Below are 25202 nucleotides of genomic sequence, written 5' to 3' on the forward strand. Positions count from 1 at the left end.
AGAACAATTTTGAACTTCTGAACTATAGACTGTAAGGTAATAAACTTTGTGTCAGAGGCTGTTTTTCACAATAGTGATAAAATACCAATACAGACTTCCTTTAGCCACATTTCCTTTTGAATGTAATTGTCTCTTTTCCTTTAATTCAGGTGATCAAGAATATTACTCAAGTTTTCTGCTCATTGATTGCCAAAGGCTGAGGAGGTGTCTGAAACCGGAATAGTGGAAGGAGGCAATGCCTTCATTGAAACCTGGAATTTAAGGAGGCAACAAGGTTGAAAGAGGTTAGCATTCATTCATTTCATCGTATCATGTTATCCATAAGGTGCCTACTAGAGAATATTTCTCCTTCCAGTTCCTAGGAGTAAGAAGTTATATTCCTTATTTCCTGCTCATTTCTAAGCTTGGTACTTTGTCCTAATTATTTATTGCTGTGTAATAAACCACCTCAAAATGCAGAGCCATAAAACAATAATGGTTATTTCCTCAGATCATAAATCTGCAATCTGAGCAGGGTTTGGTGGGGAAGCACCATGTTCTTGAGAGAGCTAGGGCCGAAGGATGCACTTCCAAAATGGTTTGATGTGATACCTAGCAAATTTGGTGCTGGGCTGTCAGAGGTGCTGAAGGCTGGGAACTTCAGTTCGTCTCCAGGTGGGTCTCTCTGGGGGCTCTTTGGCTTCTTCTTGACATGGTGGTTGATTTTCAAGAACAAGCATTTCCTGAGAACCAGGGAGAAGGTGTATTACCTTTTCTGCCTTAGCCTCAGCAGTCACGTAGCTACAGCTCCACCACTATCACAAATCTACCTTCAAGAGGAGAACACATAGACCCCACCTTTCAAGAGAAGGAATATTTAAGAAGCATTGATAATGAGTACATTGGACAAAAGATAGTGGTGCATTATTTTTGGAAAATAAAACCTACTCATGTCCTTTAAGCCTCACTATCAGTTCCTTGTCCTTAAGTGTCCTGCCTATTGGCTCATGTGAAGCAGAGGGGGCCTCTGTTTTTGCTTAGAACCAAAGAATAAGGTATCTGGCATTAGTACAAGCCTATCAGAATGAGGATAAACATTTAAATCCCTTCATAAAAGATAGCAGCTCTCAGAGTATACAAAAACAAAGCAAAACAATCCCCATAAATTAAGAATACACATGTATTTCAAGTCTCCCATAGCAAATTGACAAAATTTCACAAGACTATAAACAAAATTTAACAAGACTATAATATAACCAAGTTTGATAATTTCCAAAAAGTATCACTTATACATACCACATTCTCAGACCATACTATTAGGAGATTTAAACATTCACGTAACAGGCTTCTTTTATACTGCTACATTATCAACTAGATCTAACTAAATGTGTAATATACAATTCTTAGACCTCTTTCACTAGAATGGCCGTCCTATTTCCCTCATTGTACTTAAACTTACTCCCAGAGGCCCAATCAGAAATTTATCACCATCTTAAACAGCTCTTCTTGGGAAAATAAAAACTCTATTTTTCTATTGTCCTGTTAATCACCCTATACCTATGGCTTCCTGGCAATCTTCTCTGCCATTACTGCCATTTTCTGTCTCTCACAGATACCATGTCTACAGCATTCAGCATTATTTTCCAACCAGGCTCCCCTCTCTTCTTTCTGTTTCTGTACTGGACCTCTGAGTGTTTAAGAGTCTATTGCTCAATAAACATTTCTTATAATCAATTCTGAGAGAAAGAGGATGGTGTTTGGAGTTGAACTGCCTGAGGTCAAATCCTAAAAGAGAGAAAGAAAAATAATGCAGTTGTTTTCTTGTTTTAATTTCTTGTTTCCCATAGATAGACAGATAGATAGATATGTTTTTAGTCCACTCTTGGAATAATTATGCCAAGTAACTATATCTCTTTTGTCTTAAGTAAGTTTGGAGCAAGTTTCTTAATTATCTAGCATTACTGAAGCCCAAACACAAACACTTTATCTAAAATACCAATATTATATTTTCTCTAAATAAAGAAAATTATTTTTACAAAAATTTGGCAAGTACTTCCAAAACAGAATTTTCTGTTTTCATTCTTTGAGAATTTCCTAACAACAAATATGTATAGAAATTTTAATATGTAGCTATTAACCTTCAATATTTATTATAAAGCTTTCATTGTTCATTTTTTGGAAGTTTCTTGATCTCTTTAAATGCTAAAGAAGTTTTAAATCTAATTACAGTTTAGCTAAATACTAAGAGTTTTTAGCTTGCTTTTCCAATAGTTTTAGGATCTTAGTGTCTTTTTTGTTTTTTGTTGTATTTTCAGTAGTACATGTTTGCAGTACATAAAGATCACATTCATTATGGGGGATTTGTACATGTACAAAACATACCTTAATTTTTTTGATCTGATTCCCCTCCCCTCCCTCCAAACCTTCTTTCATTCCCCATTTGCAATATATCTATTTCCATTTTTTCCCTTTGATTATTTTTTTCTTTAAATCTTTTTCCCTTCCTTTCCTCCCCCTCCTCCTATCTCTTGTTACCCCTTCCATTTGAATAAATGCAATGAAGCATTCCATACATGTCTGGTCAACGACCAAACATATGGTAACAGAAATGATGAAAGCACATTTATTCTGACCACCAGGTCCCTTCCAAACTCTGTCAAAAGCCTTGGGTGTTTTGCACCCTGCTGGCTATTTCTATTCATTTCAATATATCTTTTCTATAGAACAATGTCCCATTTAATTTTAGATCTAGTTTCATTTCAAGTCCACATATTTGGCATGACACAATCCCACAAGTTAGCCAAAGCTGAAGGAGAGGAAGGGAGCCCAGTTGGATCTTTACATGAAGTCATGGGTAAATAAAACTTTTTATCAGACTCTTAAAGCTGTAAGGGACCTCAGGGATAACCAAGACCAAACACCCTCATTTTACAGATAAGGAAATCAAGGTCCAGAGACACTATGGCCTTGCTCAGTGTCACAAAGTCGACACAGGAAAGGACTTTGAGGAGTGAAGTTTTTGCGCTTTAAAAAAGTCGGGGGGGGGGGGTGCGGAGCAAGCCTGTATTTATCATTTTTGTTTCCCTGCATATTCCTGATTCAATGTTCCTTCTACAATGTCCTAATAGGCCCCAAACATTTAAAGTATTATCTACTTGTGTTGTGCTTTTTATTTTAAGGAAACTGTAAAGTACACAACTGGTGGTATTTCCCTTAATATGTGGGCCGCCTAAAGCTCCAAGCCAAATGTGTCTATTTGTAGTGGCTGTTATTGGCTCTAGAGTGGGAAGAAGAGCTAAAAACAGATCCAAGAAGCTTGTTTGAGTGGGATCTTAAAGCCAGAGAACCAGGGAGCAAAGAAAGGAATAAGGGGCTGTTTGGATAATCAGCCAGAGAGGGTAGTAACCAAACCTTTCCAGAGATCTGTCTCACACTCATCATGTGATTACATGGGTAAAATTTAAGGTACATACTGGAAAATGTTTTATCTCTCTTATAATACTTGAGAGATCATATTGTAGTTGCTGGTTTTCTCTTCTACTATGAACCTGTTGATTACAACGATTTTGTTTTTTTGGTTCAGTTCAGTTTTTTTCTGGCACCTAGCATAAAGCCTGCAATATTAACAGTGTTTAATAAGAACTTGAATAAAAGCGGTGCATATTAAAAAAAATGGGTCAATAAATCATGAAGTCTGGTGTAGGAGCTGATAAAGGAATACATAACTAGCCACTCTGAGGCCACTAAATTTTAGATAAACCATTTAAGGCCCCTAAGTGTGAACATTTTGTATTTTTGTGATTTTACCTGACTAGTGGATTCTGAGAATAAACCAGGAGTTTCATGGTCAGTACTGTATCAAATGTGATAGTAAAAATCAGTTGTAGATCCATCATTCTCATCCATTCACAAAGAGTATAAATCCATCCACTTATACTTATATCCATTAATTAAAAACATATACTGAGGGCTCGGAATGTGGCTCTGTGGCACTGCACCTGCATGGATCTGAGTTTGATCCCCAGTACCAAAAAAAAAAAAAAAAAGGGAGAGGGCAGGCTCAATTACCATGTAGATTCAGAATATTAGGGAGTAAGGTTCAGAATCTTCACTTTTAACAAGTACTCTGCTTGCTTTTGTCCCCATACTCAAATATTTATTGAGTACCCATGATAAACAAAGCCCTACTTGGTTAGATTGAGTAAATAACAGAAGTAATGGAAATAGATTACAGTTCTACAGGAGACCAAAGCCAGCCATATAAATAAACATAATATAACAGGTTAAAAGCCCAGCAGAAGAACTGAGAGATGTTGAAGGGATTCAGGACCGAGCTCAAGTCATTCAAAGAGAACAACAAAGGATCTGAAAGCTGGTTGGACAAAAGTTCTAGACTTTTACAGATGTTGTCGGTGAGTTCTCAGCACAGCAAAGGTGCTTAGCATTTATTGTCTTCCACTCAGTCATTTATCATTGAAGTAGCTCAGTTACACCACGCTGGAACTTCTGGAAGCTCTAATAGAATCTTGACCAAAGGATCCTCCTGTGGAACAGTGGTATGGCCTGAATGTTTGCCTTCCCAAAAACACATATGTTGAACCCTAAGTTACATTCTAGAGGATAATATGAAGAGGTAGGTAGGTCGTGTTTGGAGGACTTAAATCATGAAGGCAGAAACTTCATGAAAGGGACTTGTGACCTTAGAAAAGAGATTCTAGATAGCTAGCCACCCACACAGGAAGAAGGCACCATCTATGAGAACTGAATCTGCTGGTCACTTGACCTTGAACTTCCCAAACTCTCAAACTGTAAGAAATAAACTTCTGTTGTTTATAAACCACACAGTTTAAGATATTTTTTATAGCAGCATGAACACACCAAGGCTTAGCCAAAGCAACAGGCCAGCCTTGCTCTGGGAAGAAAGTAGAGCTCTTGGCTTTTCTGTTTTTGCTTTTCATCAGTGCATGTTTGAAATGCATAATGTTTGCATTTCTGTGTGGGTGTTGAGTTGGTAGATATGCATAACACATACTAATTATCTCTTTATATTATTTTTTCATCCTCTTTCTCCTCTCCCTCCTCCCTCTCTCCATTTCTTGATCCCCTTCCCATTTGAGAAAGAGCTATCTTCCAACTTTCTATTATTTTTTATTTTGTTCTTTATTTATAATCTGAGCTTCTTATATAAGAGAAACCATGCAATATTTAAACTTGCATGTCTGATTTATTTCACTTAACATTATAGTCTCAAGGAGCATCCATTTTCCTACAAATGACTCAAGTTTATCTTTCTTTATGGCAGAGTAGTGCTCCATTGTTCATAAGTACCATATTTTCTTTATCCATTCATCTGTTGATGGACATATAGGCTGCTTCCAAGATTCAGATAGTATAAATTGTGCTGCTATATACATGGGTATGAGTGTATCACTGTAGCATGGTGTTTTTAACTCTTGTGAAGGTATCTATAAAGGGAATAGCTGGGTCAAATGGGGTTCCTGCTTTTAGTTTTATTTAGGAATCTCCATACTGATTTCCATAGTGGTTGTACTAATTTAGATTCTGACCAATAATGTAGAAGTGTTCCATTTTCCCCACAGCATTCCCAGTTATTTGTTATTATTTGATTTCTTCATAATGTCCATGATTTCTGAGATCAGATGGAATCTCAGTATTGTTTCAATGTGCATTTCCCTAATGGCTAGCAATATTGAACACTTCATGTATTTATTGGTCATTTGTACTTCTGTGAAGTGTCTATATATTTTGCTTGCCCATTTTTTCATTGGGTCTTTTATTTTGGGTAATTTTTTTCGTTCTTTATATAGTCTAGATATTATTCCTTTGAGCAATAGCCGCAAAAAAATTTTTCCCAGTCTGTAGGTTGTCTTTTCAAAAAAGTGTGTTGGGGATCCTATTGAGCAAAGGGAAATTCATAGTGTTAGAGAACAGTTACAGGAAAAAAATGAACAAGAAAAAGAAGAAAATAGAAAAACAGAGAGCGAAATATGGGAAATAAAAGAAAGATAAGATTGAAGAGAAGAAAAAGAGTTGAAAGGGGACAAGAGAAAAGGAGAGAAACTAAAAGAAAAAAAGGTTCAAAAAAGGGAATTAAAAAACCCAGACACCCTCAAGAATCTGTTGAAGAAAAGCAAAAAATGATAAATATAAAAATCAAAATGACTGATTCAAAGAAAAAAATTCTTCCATGTTTTTGAGTGAGTGGTTTCTTTCTAGGATCTGCAGTTTAGGAATCCAGCCAGTCATAATTTTCTCAGCTTGCCTTTAGTGCATATGTGTTTCTGAGGCGCCCTCCCTTCACCAGAGGCCCCTCTGTCCATTCATCCCAGACAGTAATGACCAAGCAAGCCAAGGATCCTTGCTCATGTTGGTAGATGGGAAATGCAATCAGTCTTCTGGTCCCTGGTGGGTGTGGGCTGTGGGGCAGAGATTCAAATGAACTTTGGGACTCAAAGTCAATACTTGCGGGGTCTGCTTGTTCCTTAGAGAGAAAGGCCCATGTCCTTCTCAGCCTCACCTATACTTCTCAGGGTGATCTGCACCTGGCCCAGTCCCTCTCCACAGTGGTCTCTAGCTGTCTCTCACCCAGTCGTTTTGGGAGGGTAACCCTGGAGTCCCTGAGTCCCTGTACAGCAGTCCCTGGGCCTTCTGGCTTTCTGGGCCTACCTTTTCTTCCCAGACTTTGTCTTCATTCAGGATCAGGTTGGTTAGTCAAGGGCCAACAGAGGCCAAGGGGAAGCAAAACACAGCACAGGATTGGAGTTGGTGGATGGTCACAGCACATAGGAGGGAGGCTGTTTGCTGGGAGTGGCTTTTAAACAATCAGGCTGTCCTTTTGTCCTGTTGTTTCATCCTGTTAAGTAATACCAGAAAGTTCTGTTTCTAGCATAACATCAAGAACATGGAACATGGAATCTATGCTACTCTCTGCCCATAGACTGGTACAGGTGGAAAAGAAAGTATGAGTCCATTCTATGGTGAGGCTTTGTTTGTTTGTTTGTTTGTTAAATCCCTCTAGCAGATAACACAAATCAGCTCAAATTCATCCCACTAAAGTCATGCCTTGCAGTTGCTCTATTTTTTGGTGAATATGTCCTGGCAATGGGAGGTTTGCTCTACTTAAAATTCCAGCTTGAAAGACCTCTGCAATTTGTGAAGAAAACCTTTCTGGTGATTCTTTTATTTTTTTCAATTCTTACTTGAAAAATTCAAAGCATATGCAAAAATAGAGTATACGTTATTTTTCTGTATACATCCCAAGCATTAACAGCTATCAGCATGTTACCATACTTAATTTTATTTATCTTCCCTCCTTACGCTTTTTTTTTTGGTCAGATTATTTCAAAAGAAACCTTTGAGATTCTTACTTTACCTATAAATATTTTCGTAAGCATTTCAAAAGGGGGAGAGAGGCTAGAATGTATGCTAGTCTTAGTGATGTGCTTCTAATGCATAAGGCACTGATGGCGAACCTTTTAGAGCTTCCAGTGATAACTAACAGCCCACTGCAGCATGTGTGCCATAGGTTCACCACCACTGGCATAGAATATGAAAAGGGAGAGGGAGGATGGCTGCTTTATAGTGCAGAAATCCAGCAAATGCTGCCTTAGCCAGTGATCAAGGTTAATGTCATCAGTGATAAATCATGTTGATAGCAAATACCCCTGATCTCATGTAATGATAAAAGTACTAGTACAATCTGAGTAAACTGTGTGTGCCAGTTAACATTAATGTATCAATATTGGCTCCTCAGTTGAGACAAATTTACCTCAGTAATGTAAGATGTTCTTTTTTTTTTTTTTAAGTGATCTTCCCGTCACCCTCTTGAGTTGGTGGAACTACAGGTACACACTGCTATGCCTAACTTTGTGTGAATTTTTTTTCCCGTTAAGTTTATTGGTACATTTTAGGTATACAATACAGTTACATTCATCACTGGGATCTTGTACCATTACTGAGTATCTTGGTTCTTATTTTTTTTCCCCATCCCCTGCCCTCCCTTCATCCCCTCCACCCTTCCCTATTTGCAAAGACTTTGTTTCCATTTTTTTCCTTTTCTCATATTTTTTCTTTTCCCTCTTTTTCTTTCCCCTACCCCTCCCACTTCCCTTGCTCCTTTAGACCTTTTCTTCCTATTACACAATATCAATTATACATTTTTAAAATTACAATATCAAGATCTAGGCGACATTACCACAGATTTTACAGAATTTAAAAGGATATAGAAAGCATATTACAAAAATCTTTTTTGAAATAAATTTGACAACTTCTAAGAAGTACCTTGGAAGACAAATTAATGAAACTAACTCTGGAGGGAATATAAAATTTGAGTAGCACCTATTAAAGAAAGTATATTCCTAGCTTGAAAAACTACCTATATGACAAACTACCTATATGATGTTCTTAATAAGAGAAAATGGATACAGAATGTATAGGAAACTTGGTATAATCTTTATTCAGTATTCTATAATTTTTAAAGTTTATCATTTAAAGAAGGAAGGGGTAGAACAACCACAACGTCACTCTCCTACTTAAAATAAAAAATTATACTAAACCAGGTCAGAGATGGAACATTTTTTGCATAACACAATTTATAATCACTTTCAGCAAAGATACTTGCATTCACGGTAAAAAAATTTTAAATATTTTTCTGGTAAACTTTAACACAATTAAGTCTTATTCTTGAAACAAGTTATTGATCCACCCAAATGACTGCCAAGGGTTGAGTGAATTTTAGAAATTATTTTTTAAGCTATTTTATATTGAATACTAGGCTCTTTTTCCGCAAAGTAGGACAGTGAAGCTTGGAACAGATCTGCTAGGTTTTTTTTCCTTACACGGTACCAAAGTTTTATGATATGATAAAAGTTTCACATAGGTACATAATTAAATTATTGGAAATTTTTCTTTAATAGCACCTAAGTAAATGATTCGCTAATATCATCCAAAATCTAGTAACATTTTATTTGGTTGCTATATTCAGATTTTTTTTCTTTTTTTGTTGTTTGTCTGTTTGCTTTTGAGACAGGATCTTGTTATGTAGTCCAGGCTGGCCTTGAACTCATAACAGAGCCCAGGCTGGCCTTGGACTTGTGGCAATCCTCCTGCCTCAGCTTGCTTAGTGATGGGATTATAGGCATGCGCCACCACACCCAGCCAGATTATTTTTTAAATTTACTAAAATTTGGGGAACATGGGCCTTTTTTGGACAGAGATTGAATGAATGGATTAACAATTTCTGGATCTTCCTATCAAAGGAAAATCAAAGTGTATCATCAAGGGCATGGACATTTTTGAATGTTTAATTATTAACACACTATTAACTGCATAACTGGATTTTAAGCCACCATGAATATCAAATTTAAATTGACCCACCTTTCATTTGAAGAATTGTTAAGAGTGAATTTAAAAGTTCTGAGAAATTTCAGCTATGATTATTGAGTTTATAATAATTAAAATACTGTAATCATTTTATTTGGGGAATAAGCCTTAATATCTAGGATTTTAATATTGGTCCCATCTGTCAGCCATTGATTTAGGGAGTTGCTGGAATCATATGACACTGCATGTTGGGGCTGGGGTTGTAAGAGAAGTCCTCTGGGAGTCTGCCAAAATATCAATGAGTTCAGTTTTTGGACACTTTAGATAATTTGGAAGCTATAGACCATTTCCCCAGGGAAAAATATATGTGTATACATTTAACATTTTTGTGAAATAATTTCTGGGGGTTCAGCAAGCACTTGAAGCCTGTTAGAGAGTTTGAGGTCTTGGTTAAGAGCACGTGTCTTAAGTGTTTCTTCCCAATTTGGCATTCTGCTGTGCACAAGGAGGCCACTATGAATAGGACGTGCATACTTACTCATTTCATTGTGAGAGTGCACTGCACTTGGCCAAGGCCTTCAGACATGGACTGGAGGAATACAATCTGTAGTCACATGATATAGTTGGAAAACCATACATTTGGTCGCAGATGGCTTAGATTCTTCAAGTGACTCTACTTTTGAAGCAATCATTCAATCCTTTGGGAAGACAAAGATAGAGTCAAGGTTAGGAACTTATTGTGCAAAGAATTGTGCAATATTGTCATTCCCATTTCACAAATTCTGGAACTGAGATTTAGAAAAGTTAACAAGTACATCTAAAGAAATATCTGCTAATGAATATTCAGTCAAGCTTGTCTAAATCTGCAACTCATGTTTTTTCAGATCGTACTTTTGGTTTTCGAACTTGTAGTACTCAGGATTGAACCCAGAGCCTAGTGCATGCCAGTCAGTGTATATCTGATTGCTTAATAAGAATTTGCTAAAGTGCTAAGATGCTTGAAAACCACTGCATTTCACTCTGCTGATCAGTTTTTACATCTGCAATAGAGTTATAATATCTCCTCTTTTTGAGAGATAAGTTAAAAGATGATAAACAGCTGTATAAACTAGTAGTTACTATATGGCAATAACAGAGGATTTCTTTAAAAATCTTAACTACAATCAGCTTGCAATCTTGGCAATATGTTTCACACAAATGAGCAAACATGTTGGCTTTCACATGCTTTTTAGGCAGCAGTTTAGTTTTGAGAGCTTTATTTCAAGGGTGATGCCTTAATACATTTTTGAATGTTTAATTATTAACACACTATTAACTGCATAATTGGATTTTAAGCCACCATGAATATCAAGTTTATTTAAAGTGATCTACCTTTCATTTGAAGAATTGTTAAAAGTGAATTTAGAATTTCTGAGAAACATCAGCTATGATTATTGAGTTTATAATAATTCAAATACTATAATAATTTTATTTAGGGAATAAGCCTTAATATCTAGGATTTTAATATTGGTCTCATCTGTTAGCCATTGATTTAGGAAGTTGCTGGAAGCATATGACACTGTGTGTGGGGGCTGGGGTTGTAAGAGAAGTCCTCTGGGAGTCTGCCAAAATATTTAAAGCATGGTACCCAGTCAAAGGAGAGACTTACTGGGTATTGCCAACGGACTTGTGGGTAGAAATAGCACCTTCTATAATTGAAATGCAGTTGGCTGTCCTTGTCCAGGAGTTCCACATTCCTGGATTCAACCCAGTGCAGGTTGAAAATATTTGGAAAAAGATGCATCTGTACTGAACATATACAGACATATTTTTCTTGTCATTATTCCCCAAACAATACAGTGTGAAAACTATTTACACAGCATTTGCACATTTTACATAAGAGACTTGAGCATGTGCAGAGTTTGGTATCCCAGGTGGTGCTCTGGAACCAATTCTCCCCAGATACCAAGTGACGACTTTATGTCTTTCATAGTTGGAAAAATAGTCTCATTTCCCATTGTGAAAAAAAAAAACCTGAAAAAAATGCAAAAAAATAAAAACCCTCTTGTGTGTTGGCACTTCAAAAACAAAATCATTTTCATCATGGACTCATTAAAACATTCTGAAAAATTTTAAGTGATAATATCAATAATCTATTTTCTCTTCCACACCAACATCTACAGCAAAACCAGCTGAAAGTCTTTGGTGAAACCATAAAGTATATAAGGTTTTTCTGTGGCTTTCTCTCACCTTCCTCTCCCTTCCTTCTTCCATCTCACAGAACTCCCAGCCCCCTCCCTCTTCTTCTAATCCTGAGACTCCTCCTGGGCTGGGGGATACTTTATTCCCCCAGACTCCCTTCCTCTGTAGTACTCAGAACCACACTGACCTTTCTTCCTGTTTTGATGAGCCAGACTCTATCTTTCCTTGCTCCTAACTTCAACTGGGTGCTGTTGTCTGAGCTATCATTTATCTTTGGTTCAGTCCTTGTCACATTCTCTGGCATCCCTTTCCAAATTTTCCTTGCCTTCCAAACCCCACCACACAACCTTACCTGGAGATCTTTCTCTAAGAGATTTTGCAAACACACTGGAACAGTGGAGGCTGCCTGATGCTTGGCCACCAGTGTATTCTTTGTAAATGCACCCCTGGGGTGTGTGCAGTGAACACGTGTGAATGTGGCTGAGAGATGTGCAAGGTCACAGTCCCAGATGAGATCATCTAAAGGGAATGTCCAGAGCTTAACCTCATTTCTCTTCAAGACTCATCTTCATTTTCACTCCTCTCTTAGGATGGCACCCCTTTCCTTGTAGAGGACATGCTTTTGAATTAAACAGACCTCAGTTTGCACTGTGACAATGCCACTTTCTACCTGTATGACTTTGGGAGTTCATTGAGTCTTCTTGGATTGTTATTGTTCTTATTATTTTGGTGGTGCTGGAGAAAGAAATCTAGGGTAGGGCCACGTGCAGGCTGGAAAAGTGCTCTACCTCTGAGCTACATCCCCAACCACTCTCCCTCCCTTTTAGTTTATGAAAAAAAGAGGACTATGCTACCTTTTAACCTCATGACACTATCCTGTGGATTAAATGAGATGGTGTTTTAGCGTGCTAGCCAAGGAGTATGCTAAGTCAAAGTTTCCTGTTAATCTAATTCTTAATTCTTTTTTTAAATTTTATTGCTACATTTTAGGTATACAATATAATGACATCGTTGGAAATTTGTACCTTTACATAATCTCTCTTGGTTCTTATTTTTTCCCCATTACCCTGCCCTCCCTTCAACCCCTCCATCCCTCCCTATTTACAAACATTTTGTTTCCATTTTTAAATTTTCTCATATTAATTCCATTCCCTTCTTTCCTTCCCCCTACCCCTCCCACTTCCCCTTTCCCTTTGCCCCTTTTCTTCCTATTTCACATTATCTATTATATCTTAGTCCTTATGTGCACTTTCAGTTTCTCACACTAGAGAAACTACTCAGCATTTACACATGTGTGTCCTATTTATTTCACTTGATTATCCCCTCAATGTTCATCCATTTAGCTATAAATGCCTCTAAGTTCACATTTTTTATGTCTGAGTAGTACTCCATTTTATAAAAAACGACATTTTCTTTATCCAATCTCCAATTGATGGGGAATTGGGCTGCTTCCAAGTTTTAGCTATTACAAATTTTGCTGCTTTGTACATGGGTGCACATATATCACTGTGGTATGATTCTTTTAATTCTTTGGGGAATAGGTGGGTCAAATGGGACTTCCAGTCCTAGTTTTTTGAGGTATCTCCATATTGATTTCCACAATAGTTGCACAAGTCTACACCCCCCACCAGCAGTGGAGCAGGGTTCCTCTTTCCCCACAGCCCTGCCAGCATTTGTTATTGGTTGATTTCATGACAGCAGCCATTCTTTCTGGGGTGAGGTGGAATCACAGCATTGTTTTCATGTGCATCTCTCAAATGACCAGTGAGAGTGAACATATTTTCATATGTTTATTTGCTATTTCTACTTCTTTGTCTGAGAACTGTCTGTTCATTTCAGGTGCCCATTTTCAGATTGGGTCTTTAAATTTGGGAGGTCTGATTTTTTTAAAGTTCTTTATAGATTCTAGATTGTAGATCTTTGTCTAAGGAACAGCAGGTGAAAATATTTTCCCACATTGTGGGTTGTCTCTTCACACTGTTGATTGTTTCTCATGCTGTGCAGAAGCTTTTTAATGAGAAGAGATCCCACTTATTGATTGTGCTAGTTCATGGGCAACTAAGGTTTTGTCCATAAAATATTTTCTTACACCAATGTCTTCAAGAGTTCTACCTAACCTCTGTTCCAACTGGTTCAGCGTTTCTATTTTAATATTTAGATCTTTAATCTATTTCGATTTTAGTTAGTGCATGGTGAAAGATATAGGTCTAGTTGTAATCTTTGGCAAGTTGAAACACAATTTTTCCAGCACCATTTATTAAAGAGGCTATCTTTCCTCCAGTGAAGGTGCTTGGCTCCTTTATTGAAGATGAGATGTCTGAGTGTGTCTGGAGTTGTTTTGGCATCTTCTAATCTGTTCCACTGGTCCAAAGGTCTGTTTCTTTGCCAGTACCTCACTGTTTTTATCACAGTGGCTTTGTAGTATAGTTTCAAGTTGGGGGTTGTGATACCCCCAGCCATGTCTCTGTTGCCTAGAATTGCTTTTGCCATTCTAGGTCTCTTCTTGTTCCAAATGAGTTTTTGGATTGTTTTCTCAAGGTCCATCACTCACTCATTAAGATAGGGAACAAGTAGGAGTTTGTTTGAGAATGGGGCAAAGTGACAAATTCTGCCTGAGCCTACTGAGTTTGGGTTCCTATACATTTGGAAACCCAGGAAATAAAAAAATAAGAAGACATTAAGAGTCAACAGCACATGGAGGGTAATTTTATTTCATAGGGCATATACAGCAATGTTTGAAGACATTTCTGGTCATCTCAAGGCGGGATAGGAGTGTAGATTTGAGTGTGGGCCCAGATATGCATGTGCACAACTGGAATCCAGTGAGTAGAAGCCAGGAATGCTACTAACCCATCTATATTGAACAGGGCAGCCCCCAACAAAAAATAATTATCTATCTCAAAATGCTGTAAGGCTTAGGTTGAGAATCTCTGACATGAGTGGGAGATATACCAATGATCATGGTGCTAGTGCTAATCTTTCAACTGTTCAAAATAGTTTTTAAATTTTATTATAGAGAATTTGGATTGAAGCTAAAATATAAGAGGAAAAAAACACCAGTATTTCAACTAGTCAACAATAAATTATTGTTAGTGGTAATCAAATCTTATGACTGTGACTAGGATATACTTGAAAACCTTACATGGATGACTAAAAACCATGCTTCATCTTCCTAGAGTCAGCAAATCAAAACAGAATGTTGTCATTATTCAGTACTTGAATTTTTGTGCAAAATGCTTTCAGAAGGAGGAAAGGAAGCAAAAGTGAGGAAAATAGACATTTATAGATCATTTGTTATGAGCCAGGCACTATACTGAGCACTCTTTGTACATAATCTTGTCCAGGTTGGAATCAGCTGTTTTAGATTTAAGGTTTATTTATGTCACGTGGTAACTAATTTTATTCATTCATTTAATCATTCATTTCTCCACTCAGCAAAGCTTTGTTAGACACCTACTCTGTTCCAAACACTATTCTGGACTATACAGATACAGAAAGAAAGAAGGTATGCTGCTCAGTCTCAGGAAGCATGTGGCCTACAAGGTGAGACAGAAAATTTAGTAGTGAGCAATGTAATATGACCCTGTCTAGAGAAATGTGACAGGTTCTTCTGGGAGAATGTAGGAGGGCAATGGACCTAGGGAAGAATTCTGAGACCTGTGGTAGTTAGGAGGAAATCAGTTCAAAGGAATGCTGGGATAAGGGTGGGGTCAGTGAGAGGTGAGGAATACAGGGATAAACGTAGGGTTTGGAGCTTGAGATGGTGGGAAAGGGTCTTCTAACACAGAAGGGACAGCACTTTAAAGACCTGGAAGTTAGCAAAGGAATGGAATGCCTCACAGTGGTCCTGCTTGAGCATGGATCAGAATATCCCAGGGGCTTGTTAAAAGTACAGTAAGTACTCCCAAAATCTGATTCGGTGGGTCAGGTGAGATTCAAAAATATGCATTTCTAGCAACTCCCCACGTGAGGCACATACTCCTAATCTAGGGACCATACTTTGAAAACTGTTGCCGTAGAGAAAATACAAGTACTTTGAGTAGGGTTGAAGCTGAAGCCATAATCAAGGGTTAGACCAGCAATGAGCTAAGGAATCTGAACTAAATGATGGAGCCAATAGGGTATTATTAAAGTGTTTTAATCACTTGAGCTCTTTAATGCATAATCTCTCTCAGCCTGTATTTCTTTAGTGTAACATGGGAGACTAATAACTGTCAAACTATACCTTAACATTCTTTTGAGAATAGAGCCAAGCAACATTATGCATATAAATGACAAATCATTATATAAATAGAAGAATTATTAAAGTTAATACATTCACTACCAAAAAGAATTTCATATTTTATGTTACAAAACTGAGGTCGGGCAGGCACAGATGGTACCATCTAAAGCATCTTGGGCCTGACTCCTCCCCTCTCATCACTGTACCACTCTACTCTCTCTCTTCCCCTCCATCAGGAGGGAAGATTTTTCAGTGTCATAAAAACCCTCCTCTTCCATTTGTTATTCTCAGTCATATAGCCCCCTGAATAAGGTAGATGGTGAGGCTGATCATCCTAGCGTGGAGAGGAAGGGATTCACAAGGAGATAGAATATGGAGCACAGTTGAGCAAGGACAGAGGGTAAAGCTGAAGTCAGAGAGTCAGCCTTAGGAACTCATCGTTATGCCGTCTAGACCGTACCTGAAGTCTCAGAACAGCCTCAAGATGGTCATGCCAGGGAGAAGCTGTACCTTGAGGCTGACTCAGTCAGCAAGTGGAACCCAAGAGTAAAACTTCAAGGGCTCATTCTTGGAAACCTCTGTGAAGTAAAGTAATAGTTTGGGGAATTGGTATCTTTTTAGTTTTCCTATTATGAATGGGAAGAAATCAAGCTGACCTTTTGTCTTTACATTTGCATATCACTCCAGTTTAGATTTGCTTTTATTTTCACTTTCTCATTTAATTCTCATGGACAGTATTATTTTTCCATTTGATAAATGAAAGGTTTAATGGCTTTCTCAGAATGATACATCCAACCAGTCTTTGGATTCCAAATCTTATACACAGGAATCTACCAAAATATTTATGTGAAACAAACATGACAACTCGATAACTACTTTCAATGAATGTGGTAGGTGTATGCATAGTGTGTGTGTGTGTGTGTGCGCGCGCGCACATGCACACACATAGATATAGATGCTTTCTATGAATTTATTTTGCCATTTTTCTGACAATACTACTTGGTTATTTCACCTGCATTTTTATTGTTTATTTTGATTCATTTAGCTGTCTACAATCTAGTCAGAGAAAATCACTAGAAATCTAGTCATTAGAAAGTATTTTTGGTTGAAATAATCCTTGAAATATTAAGATTTAAAGTAATGAGAATGTGCGATTTGGTAGAATGAAATAGAATCAGTAAAAAGAGTGGTCATTTTGTCAGAATCTTTTTGTTCTTTCTCTCTGAAGCTTGGGATCAAACTCAGAGCTTTACATATTTAAGAATGCACTTTACTACTGAACTACACATCCAACCCCATGGTCTTTTTTTTTTTTTTTTACTAAGAAAACACAGATTCTGGATCTCCTTGAAATGTTTTCTACAAATAATGTACATAGGAGTTATTTGAATGTAGTTACAAGTGCTAAAATAGTAAACATAAAGCCATTAAGTGACTCCCACCAGAGACTCAATAACCCAATTCAATAAACTATGAAGGTCTCAAGATTGAGTAAGGGTCAGAGTTTAAATTCTGAAACCCAGCAAAAGCACCTACCACAGAGACTCATACCAGTGACAGAGTCCAGCAGGCGGGGGAGTAATGAGGAATTTTAAGTATTTTTCCTTCTCTTCCTGAATATCATGTGACACTTGTAGATACCCTTGATGGTCATCATTTCTTGTCATATAAAGACTGTACATGTAGATACTTACAAAATCCTGGGCTTAACAGAGGATTTGTATTTTTAAATTCAGGGTTTGTTTTATTTTGTATTTTAATAATAACTGCCCTGCTTGGCACCATAAGCCTTTGGGACTGGGACAGAGTTTGTACATCATCCAGGTGAAGACTTAGTTAATTTTCCCAGAGTCACCTAGACAGGTGGGACTCAAGTTTTCGGGCTTTCTGCTTTGGTATTTTCACTATGGTCTTGAATAAATAAAAGAGACTCAAAGAAGAATGAAAAGAAATATTTAATGGCATCAAGGAGATGTTTATAATATGTTGCTGTGTGAAGGAAGCATAAAGCATATATATCATGAGATTCTGTTTTTTTGAGAAAAATAAAAAGCATGTGTATTCAGTACAAAAAAGCTGGGAGATGTTAGCAGATCTCATATCTCTAGATGGGACAATTTGCAGGAATTGTTTCTTCCTTCCTTGGGTTTTATGTGTTTTCCATATTTTTAAAATGAGTACATATAACTTTGATAATCAGAAAGAAATTAATGCTGCAAGCAGGGGTTTAGAAGTATCCTAAGAAGGTTAAACAGGCACATTTCAGGGATACAAAGACATAAAGCCTTAGAATATTTTCCTCTATTTTTCCCAAAGGGTGGAATGCAAGAGGACTCTATGTATGCAAGTGCACTACTGTATTTACCAGCACTGAGCTCCAGGATGGTGAGAGCAGATGGATAAATTGACACCACAGAGCCAAAGCATGGGCTAGAAGATAATTATCCAGTGAAAGTGGCTGCAAGGATCCCCCTCCTTTGCTGGGTAAAGTTTGTTCCCTTCTTTTTTTCTATTTGTCTGAACTTTTAAATACTAAACCACAAAACCCTGTGTTTGCTTCTCTAGAGGCACTCAGCACAGAGCAGGAAAAATAAATAAAAGTAGTAAGTGGATGTATGTATGGATGGATGGATGACTTAACCACCTTCCTTTGCAGAGTACCTTCTATTCACCTATCAGGTCATAAATTACATACTGTACTATTACTTGACGTTGTTGCTAATTTTGTTTGCTTGTTTGTTTTTTTTTTATGGTGCCGGGGATCGAACTCAGGACCTTGCGCTTGCACGGCAGGTGACGGAACCACTGAGCTAAATCCCTGGCCCGGTTGCTAATTTTTATACTACCCCTAACCTCAGAAAGGAGGCATTATCATTCCTATTTCACACTTGGCTGAGAGAGGTTGAGTTACTGACTAGAATAGAATTATGGAATCTAGATCTGGTTGACTCCAAGGCCATGTCCCTTTTCATGTCACTGCCTCCTTCTCTGTTCTCTGGGTGGCTTAGGCCTAGCTTGCTGGGCACAGTCAAGTGCTGCAGGGGAAAGGAGAAGACTGGGTTAGGAGTCTGTGATGGATGCATCCTCAAAAGGAATCCCAGGCATAGACAGCTGTCTAAACGATCTCCAAGTGGTCCCTGGCTGAATCACTCTCCTCTTATTGAATGCCCATAAAACAGACATTCTTTGTCTTTTTTTTTTTTTTTTGTAGACTCTGCAATGCAAAGAAATAGAAAAATAACCTAATTAAATTAGGTATGATGAAACTCAGAATAAAGTTTGTTTTGGAGACAGTTTTAGCTAGAGATAGATAGAGGAGAAATAGAAGGGCAAGTTTTCTGAGACGAGACATGAACTGAAATGGAAGTGCCTGTCAAACTTCCTTTCCTTTTCATTTTACGCCCCCCTCACATGTGCCCATATTTCCTCTGTGAACTGACTGATGTTAGCCCCTCAGAGGACCTCAAACGACTTCCTTGGAGTTCTGTTAAGAGGACCCACCCAAATGTGGTTTCTGTCAAGTCCTAGGCCCTGTGTGAGTAAACAATCCAACTTTGACACCAGAAAGTTTGTGGTAGCAGTGAGAAGCTTGTGGTTGGAGGGGAGGGAGAAGCAAGTTCAAGGAGTTTTAAATGGGAGACTTTGGCGCAAGAAAGGACACATTATTCGCTATTCCTCCACTGTCACAAGCAGCCCACGCTGACCACACGGTGCCCTCTTTCCTGCTCACTGCACTTGGCCTTGGGCTGCAGTGAAGGATGTTATAACCATTCATTACCTTCTTTCTTGCAAGAAGATCATTGAAAATACGGCCCACTAAACCACGTAAGAAAAACTTCCCAGGTGACTCAGAAGTTACCTTCTTCACTTGAAACCTGCTTTTCCTTTTTACGATTCTGGGGCTTAAGCCAAGGGCCTCAGTGAATGCTTAGCAATCAGCTATTTTATTCTGCAACAAGTAGGAATAACTCTGTTTTTCAAGCCACATTTTTTCAGATATGTTCACCTAGAAAAGCTCCCCTCCATTTTCTTTGAGAATTACCTGGACTATCACAGGAACGGGATCCCCAGCAAACATGCTTGCACTATGTGATCCTGCCTAGCCTGCCAGCTAGCCTAGAGTTGAGGTAGATGTTTGGTCCAAGCTGATTCTCTAGGAATTTGAAATTGGAACTAACAAAGGCCATGATGTACTAGGCTGGGTACTTGATGTAAATATCAAGGCATGGATTCTCAACCCTAGCTGCCTCACAGAATTACCTGGGACACTTAAAAATGATTCATTTCTGTTTAGAAATAACTTAAAGTTACATGTACTGTATGACTCATTAATTCTGCTCCCAGACATATAGCTAAAGAGGTATACTGATTAGATTTACTTATTGCCCTCCTCTAAATAGTATGTGATTGCAGAATATGAAACCTAACCCTTAAATTTTTCTACCTTTCATTAAAAATTGTCCATAAGGGCCAGGGATTTAGCTCAGTGGTTTCGCCCCCTGCTGCACAAGTGCAAGGACCCAAGTTCGATCTCCGGTACCAAAAAAAAAAAGAAAGTTGTCCGTAAGAAGTATGTGAAACCAAAGCACTACCTATTCATGCAAGTCCCAACCACCTGCATATGTACAGACAGGATTTTGATATTTTTAATTGACACATATTTGTACAAATTTATTGAGTCCAGTGGTAATTCAATATGGTGTAAAATGATCAAATCGAAGTAATTAGCATTTCCATGTCCTTGAATATTTATCATTTACTTGTTTTGAGAACCTTTGTATTCTTCTAGTTCTTTAATAAATTGTCATACACAGTAGTCACCCTACTATGTTGTAGAACACTAGAATGTACTCTCCTTCTAATTGTATTTTTGTACCCATTATCTAACCTTCTAGTGCTCCTCTCCCATATCCTTCCTAGCCTCTTGTGACCACTATTCTGCTTTCTACTTCTTTGTGATCAACTTTTTTACCTTCCACATTTGAGCAAGTATATTTGCTATTTGTCTTTTATCTAGACTATTTCACTTAACATAATATTCTCTGGTTCCATCTACATTGCCAAAATGGTAGTATTTCACTTTCTGTTATGGCTAAATAATATCTTATCATGTATATGTGGGACATTTTCTTTATCCATTCTCATTGATGGACACACACCAGTTGATTTTCACATCTTGATTATTGTGAATAGAGCTACAATAAATATAAGGGTGCAGGCATCTCTGTTGATATACTGATTTCATTTCCTTTGGTTATATACCCAATAGTGGAATTCCTGGATCATATGGTAATTTTGTTTCTAGAGTTTTTAAGAACCTCCATATTGTCTTCCATAATAGAGGTACTAATTTATATTCCCTCCAACACTATATAAACATTTCCATTTCTCTGCATCTTTGACAACATTTGTTACTTTTTGTCTTTTTGATTGTAGCCATTCTGACTGGGGTAAGAGGATATTTTTTCATAGTTTTCATCTACATTTCCCTGATGACTAGGGATATGGAGCATTTTCCACACTTTTTGGCCATTTTTTAATGGAAAGATAAAACTTTAAGTGAATCAAAGGATCTCTCACTCCATCGGACTTTATTTCTGATTGTTTTACTAATCTTCATTCTTAAAATGGTTTTATTTATTTAACATACATTTGTTGAACACATCTTATGTTTAAGGCCTTCTGGTGAGTGGTATGGGAGGTGTAAGGAAGGGAAGAAAGTAGAAGCCCCCATGAACCTACCCCTGGGGAGACAGGCAGTGAGGAATTCAGCAAAGAGAACAATGGTCACTGTCTCAGAATGTAGGAAAAGAAGGAGAGCACCAGAAGCTTGCTCCAAGCAGCCATACAATGTTGTGCTTATCTTGTTTTATGTACAGTTATCTATTATTCTTTTCATTTGTGGAAATAATCAAGGGTTGGCTAAAGTGGCATTCAAATTGTGCCCGTGATACAGCCAGCCTCCTAGAACTACTCATTTGCATCTAGGTAAAACCTATCAGAGAGTCTGTATACTACATCTTCCATTTGAATTCCTCACTTAGCACCAATTTTCTCAGTTGGCCTTTCTTGCCCTTCTTTTTATTGTTTATCTACCTTTGAAAATAACAAAGAAATGGAGTGGGAAATGGAAAATTACTCTGTTGGAAAAACCTTCCTCCCTAAACGTGAGTTTTCAATGCATTTAGAAATATTCTATAGAATTTTTTAATGCACCTAGATATCCCCACAAGCCAATATAACTGAAATAGTTCCAGGTTGGAGAGAAAACAATAACAGTAATAAACTTAATATTTATTGAGTACTTATGTGCAGACTGTTATGCTAAGAGCTTATATGTAATGTCTTACTTAATACTCAGAACAGCCTCTGAATATGTCTGTCTTCTTTGTGTTACAGAAGAGCAAACTGAGGGTTGGAGAGGTAAGAAAATGTGGCCAAGGTCATGCAAGTTATTAGTGGTAAAGGTTAGGCAGCCAGGTCTGTCCAGTAGTAGGTGAAAATTTTCTTTTTTATAGTTACTGACTTTTAGCCCTTCAAGTAGTACCTGTCGTTGGCAAACACTCAATACACATTTGTTGAATACTTGAATAAATGAATTATTATCTCATTTAAGAAATAAATCTAGTAGGTGGGTAGAGTCACATTACTAATAGAAAAAGCCCCTACGCCATGGATTCTGGGCTCTGACTCCTTCTATCACGGAGATGTCCTTTTTCAGAAATGAATGGTGGCACAGAAATGGTATCCCAAGACCCAGAAGAGCTAGGTTCTAATCTTGATTTTCTACTTGTCATACAACTAGTGTGATCTTGATCCCATCATATTTTTTGTTATTTTTTTTAGTCCATGTTTGTAATACATAATGGTTACATTCCTTGTGGGGACTTGGTACATGTACCTGGCGTACCTTAATCCTGTTTTCATCCCCTTCCCTTCCTTCTGCTTTCCCTCCCTCCCTCTCAACCTCCCGCCCTCCACCTCTTGCTCCCTTCCCATTTGAGAAAGATCTATATCCCTACTTCCTATCCTCTATCTTTTATTTTGTTCTTTCATGCCAATTATTGTTGCAAGAACAAGATCCTCAAACTACCTCTGTGTTTTCTTCCACACAGGGTTTAATAGCCTTTCATTCACAAGAATTTTACACTAGTGAAATTGATCTTCTAGATGAGCCACTGGAAGGACAAACTTCAAATGGTATTTACAGCTGTCAGGAGAGAATCCTTTTCATTCTGAAGATGGTACGTCCTCCTCCATCTCCCCAAACTCCCTGTTGAATGCCACACTTTATTTTCTTTTTTACTTTTTCTTCTTTCCAACTTCTAATTTTAAAGGAAGATTTTACACACAAAAATAAGTTAGAAAAGTGGCACAAAAATTACTTAATAGATTTCACCCAGTTTCCTCAAATGTTAACCTTTTTTTCATGTCACGGTGCAAGATCAAAATCAGAAAGCTAATATTGATAAAATATCATTGTATGATTTACAGTCTTCAAGTCATCTATCTCTTTTCTGGTCCAGCATGTAGTCCAGATTCACCTGTTGCATTTAGTTGTCATGTTTTGTTGTCTCCCTTGGTCTGCAACACATTTGCAGCCTGTACTCATCTTTCTTGCCCTTGATATATTTGAAAAGTACAGCTCAGGAATGTTTTCAGAGCATTCCTTAATTTGGGTTTGTCTGATGCTGACTGAGTTCAGGTTATGCCCTTTAGTAAGAATACCACAAAGGTATCTTATCAAGTATCTTATCTGAGTACCTCTTATCAGGAGCTACACAATGTTAATTTGTCTTTTTAGTTATGATGCTAACTTTGATTACTCTTTGCTTTTTATTCTATGTTATTTATTTTCTAGGTGCTTTATCTGAAAAATAGGATAATAACAGCACAGCCTTATAAAGGTTGTTTTGAGAATTAAATGAGAAAAGTGGCAATTAAATCAGCGCAACTCCTATGATATAATAGGACTTAACATATCAACTTCATCATTATCCCTTTTTCTTCTAAAAGCATATCAAATAATAAGGAAATTGTCTGAGTAGAAATGGGGGCTGCCGAAGGTGCTAGATTGGAGGCATTGCAGAGGCTCATTTTGTCTTTGCATTTGCTGCTGCAGCTGTGCCCCTGAAGTCAGAAGGATTCCAGCAGGCCTAGACAGATCACAGGTCTCAATGCTTCTCTGTTAAGGGCAGCAAATGTAACTAAAGTGTCATTTGAATGTTTGGCTATTGTACACTCAGTGGCAAGGGACATGTCTATTCAGCCCCGAATCTGACCTACAAGATGTCAGGGAACCTTTTCAAGGCCATGAGATTTTAATAGTCTTTGAGATGAAGTTACTAGATACTGTGTTTTTCCTCTGTCAAACATGCAATTAATGTGTAAATCTGGCTTTTACAAATGAGATCTACATAGAGTGTTTATTTAACTAACTGCAGAGTGATTGGCATGTAGGCATTCTGTTATATTTTTCTTAGTCTCTGAACAGGCAGTTCAGTGAATTATTTATTGGGCTAACACATCTGGTGATGCTTTTTTTTTTCTTTTTAAAGAGCACTCTCTATTGGAAGTCATGGCCTTGCTTAGTCAATTAACCACCTCCTGTCCACAGCTCCTCTCCTGAGGAATAAGCCAGCATAACCCAAAGCAACATTTTGGTGTGCAGAGGAATGAATCATTCTTGCTAGGGGCCTTTGATCTCTCCAATTGTAATCTTCCCCAAGTCAAAAGTGGAGCCTAATTTCTGAGTTGATTACAAGGGGTGTGATCCTCAAACACCCATTCATTATGCTTTTCTAAAAATGGGTAAAACTTCAGGGGCAGAGGGGAAAGAGAGACAGCAGATGTCTTCCAGATTCACTTCCTAAAGACAAAAAGTGGAGCCAAGTGGAATTGACAGCAACAGTTGTTGAATCTGGAGGTGGCACTCTTTACCTTCCCATCTCTTTGGTGCTATTTCTCTTGTTCCCTCTTCCCTGAATGCTATTTTGATATTTATCCAAAGCACAATATAGCTGGAACAGGGTTATTTAGGGTAAGTAATGAACAGTAAGGGTTAGATTTGGAGGTCTATTTTGAAGTTACTGATGACAGGACTTGACAGGTTGGTGAGGGAGTATCAACGGTGAGGGAGATACATCGATGACAACTATAGGTTTTTGGCTTGAGCAATTAGATAGGACCCATTCCATTTACTGAGGTGGCATAGAGAGAGGAGCAGCAAAACTGGGAGGGGGCAAGGTTAAGAGCTTGGTTGTAGGTGTGTTATGTTAGAGATGTTTATTACACAGCTAAGGAAACATGCCAAATAAGTAGTTTTTAAATGTAGCCTGGAATTTAGAGGAGGGCATAGTGAAAAGATCATAGGATTTTATGGTATATTTGGAGTTGCAATCTTCTAAGACCTCGAAAAAGTACTTAACTTTTCTGAGTAACAATTTACATATTTGTCAATTGTAAATTACATTACTCA

Source organism: Heterocephalus glaber, unplaced genomic scaffold (assembly GCF_053883595.1).
Source record: "Heterocephalus glaber isolate CG9 unplaced genomic scaffold, H.glaber_assembly_v1.0 deba00001504, whole genome shotgun sequence".
NCBI classification, from domain to species: Eukaryota; Metazoa; Chordata; class Mammalia; order Rodentia; family Bathyergidae; genus Heterocephalus; species Heterocephalus glaber.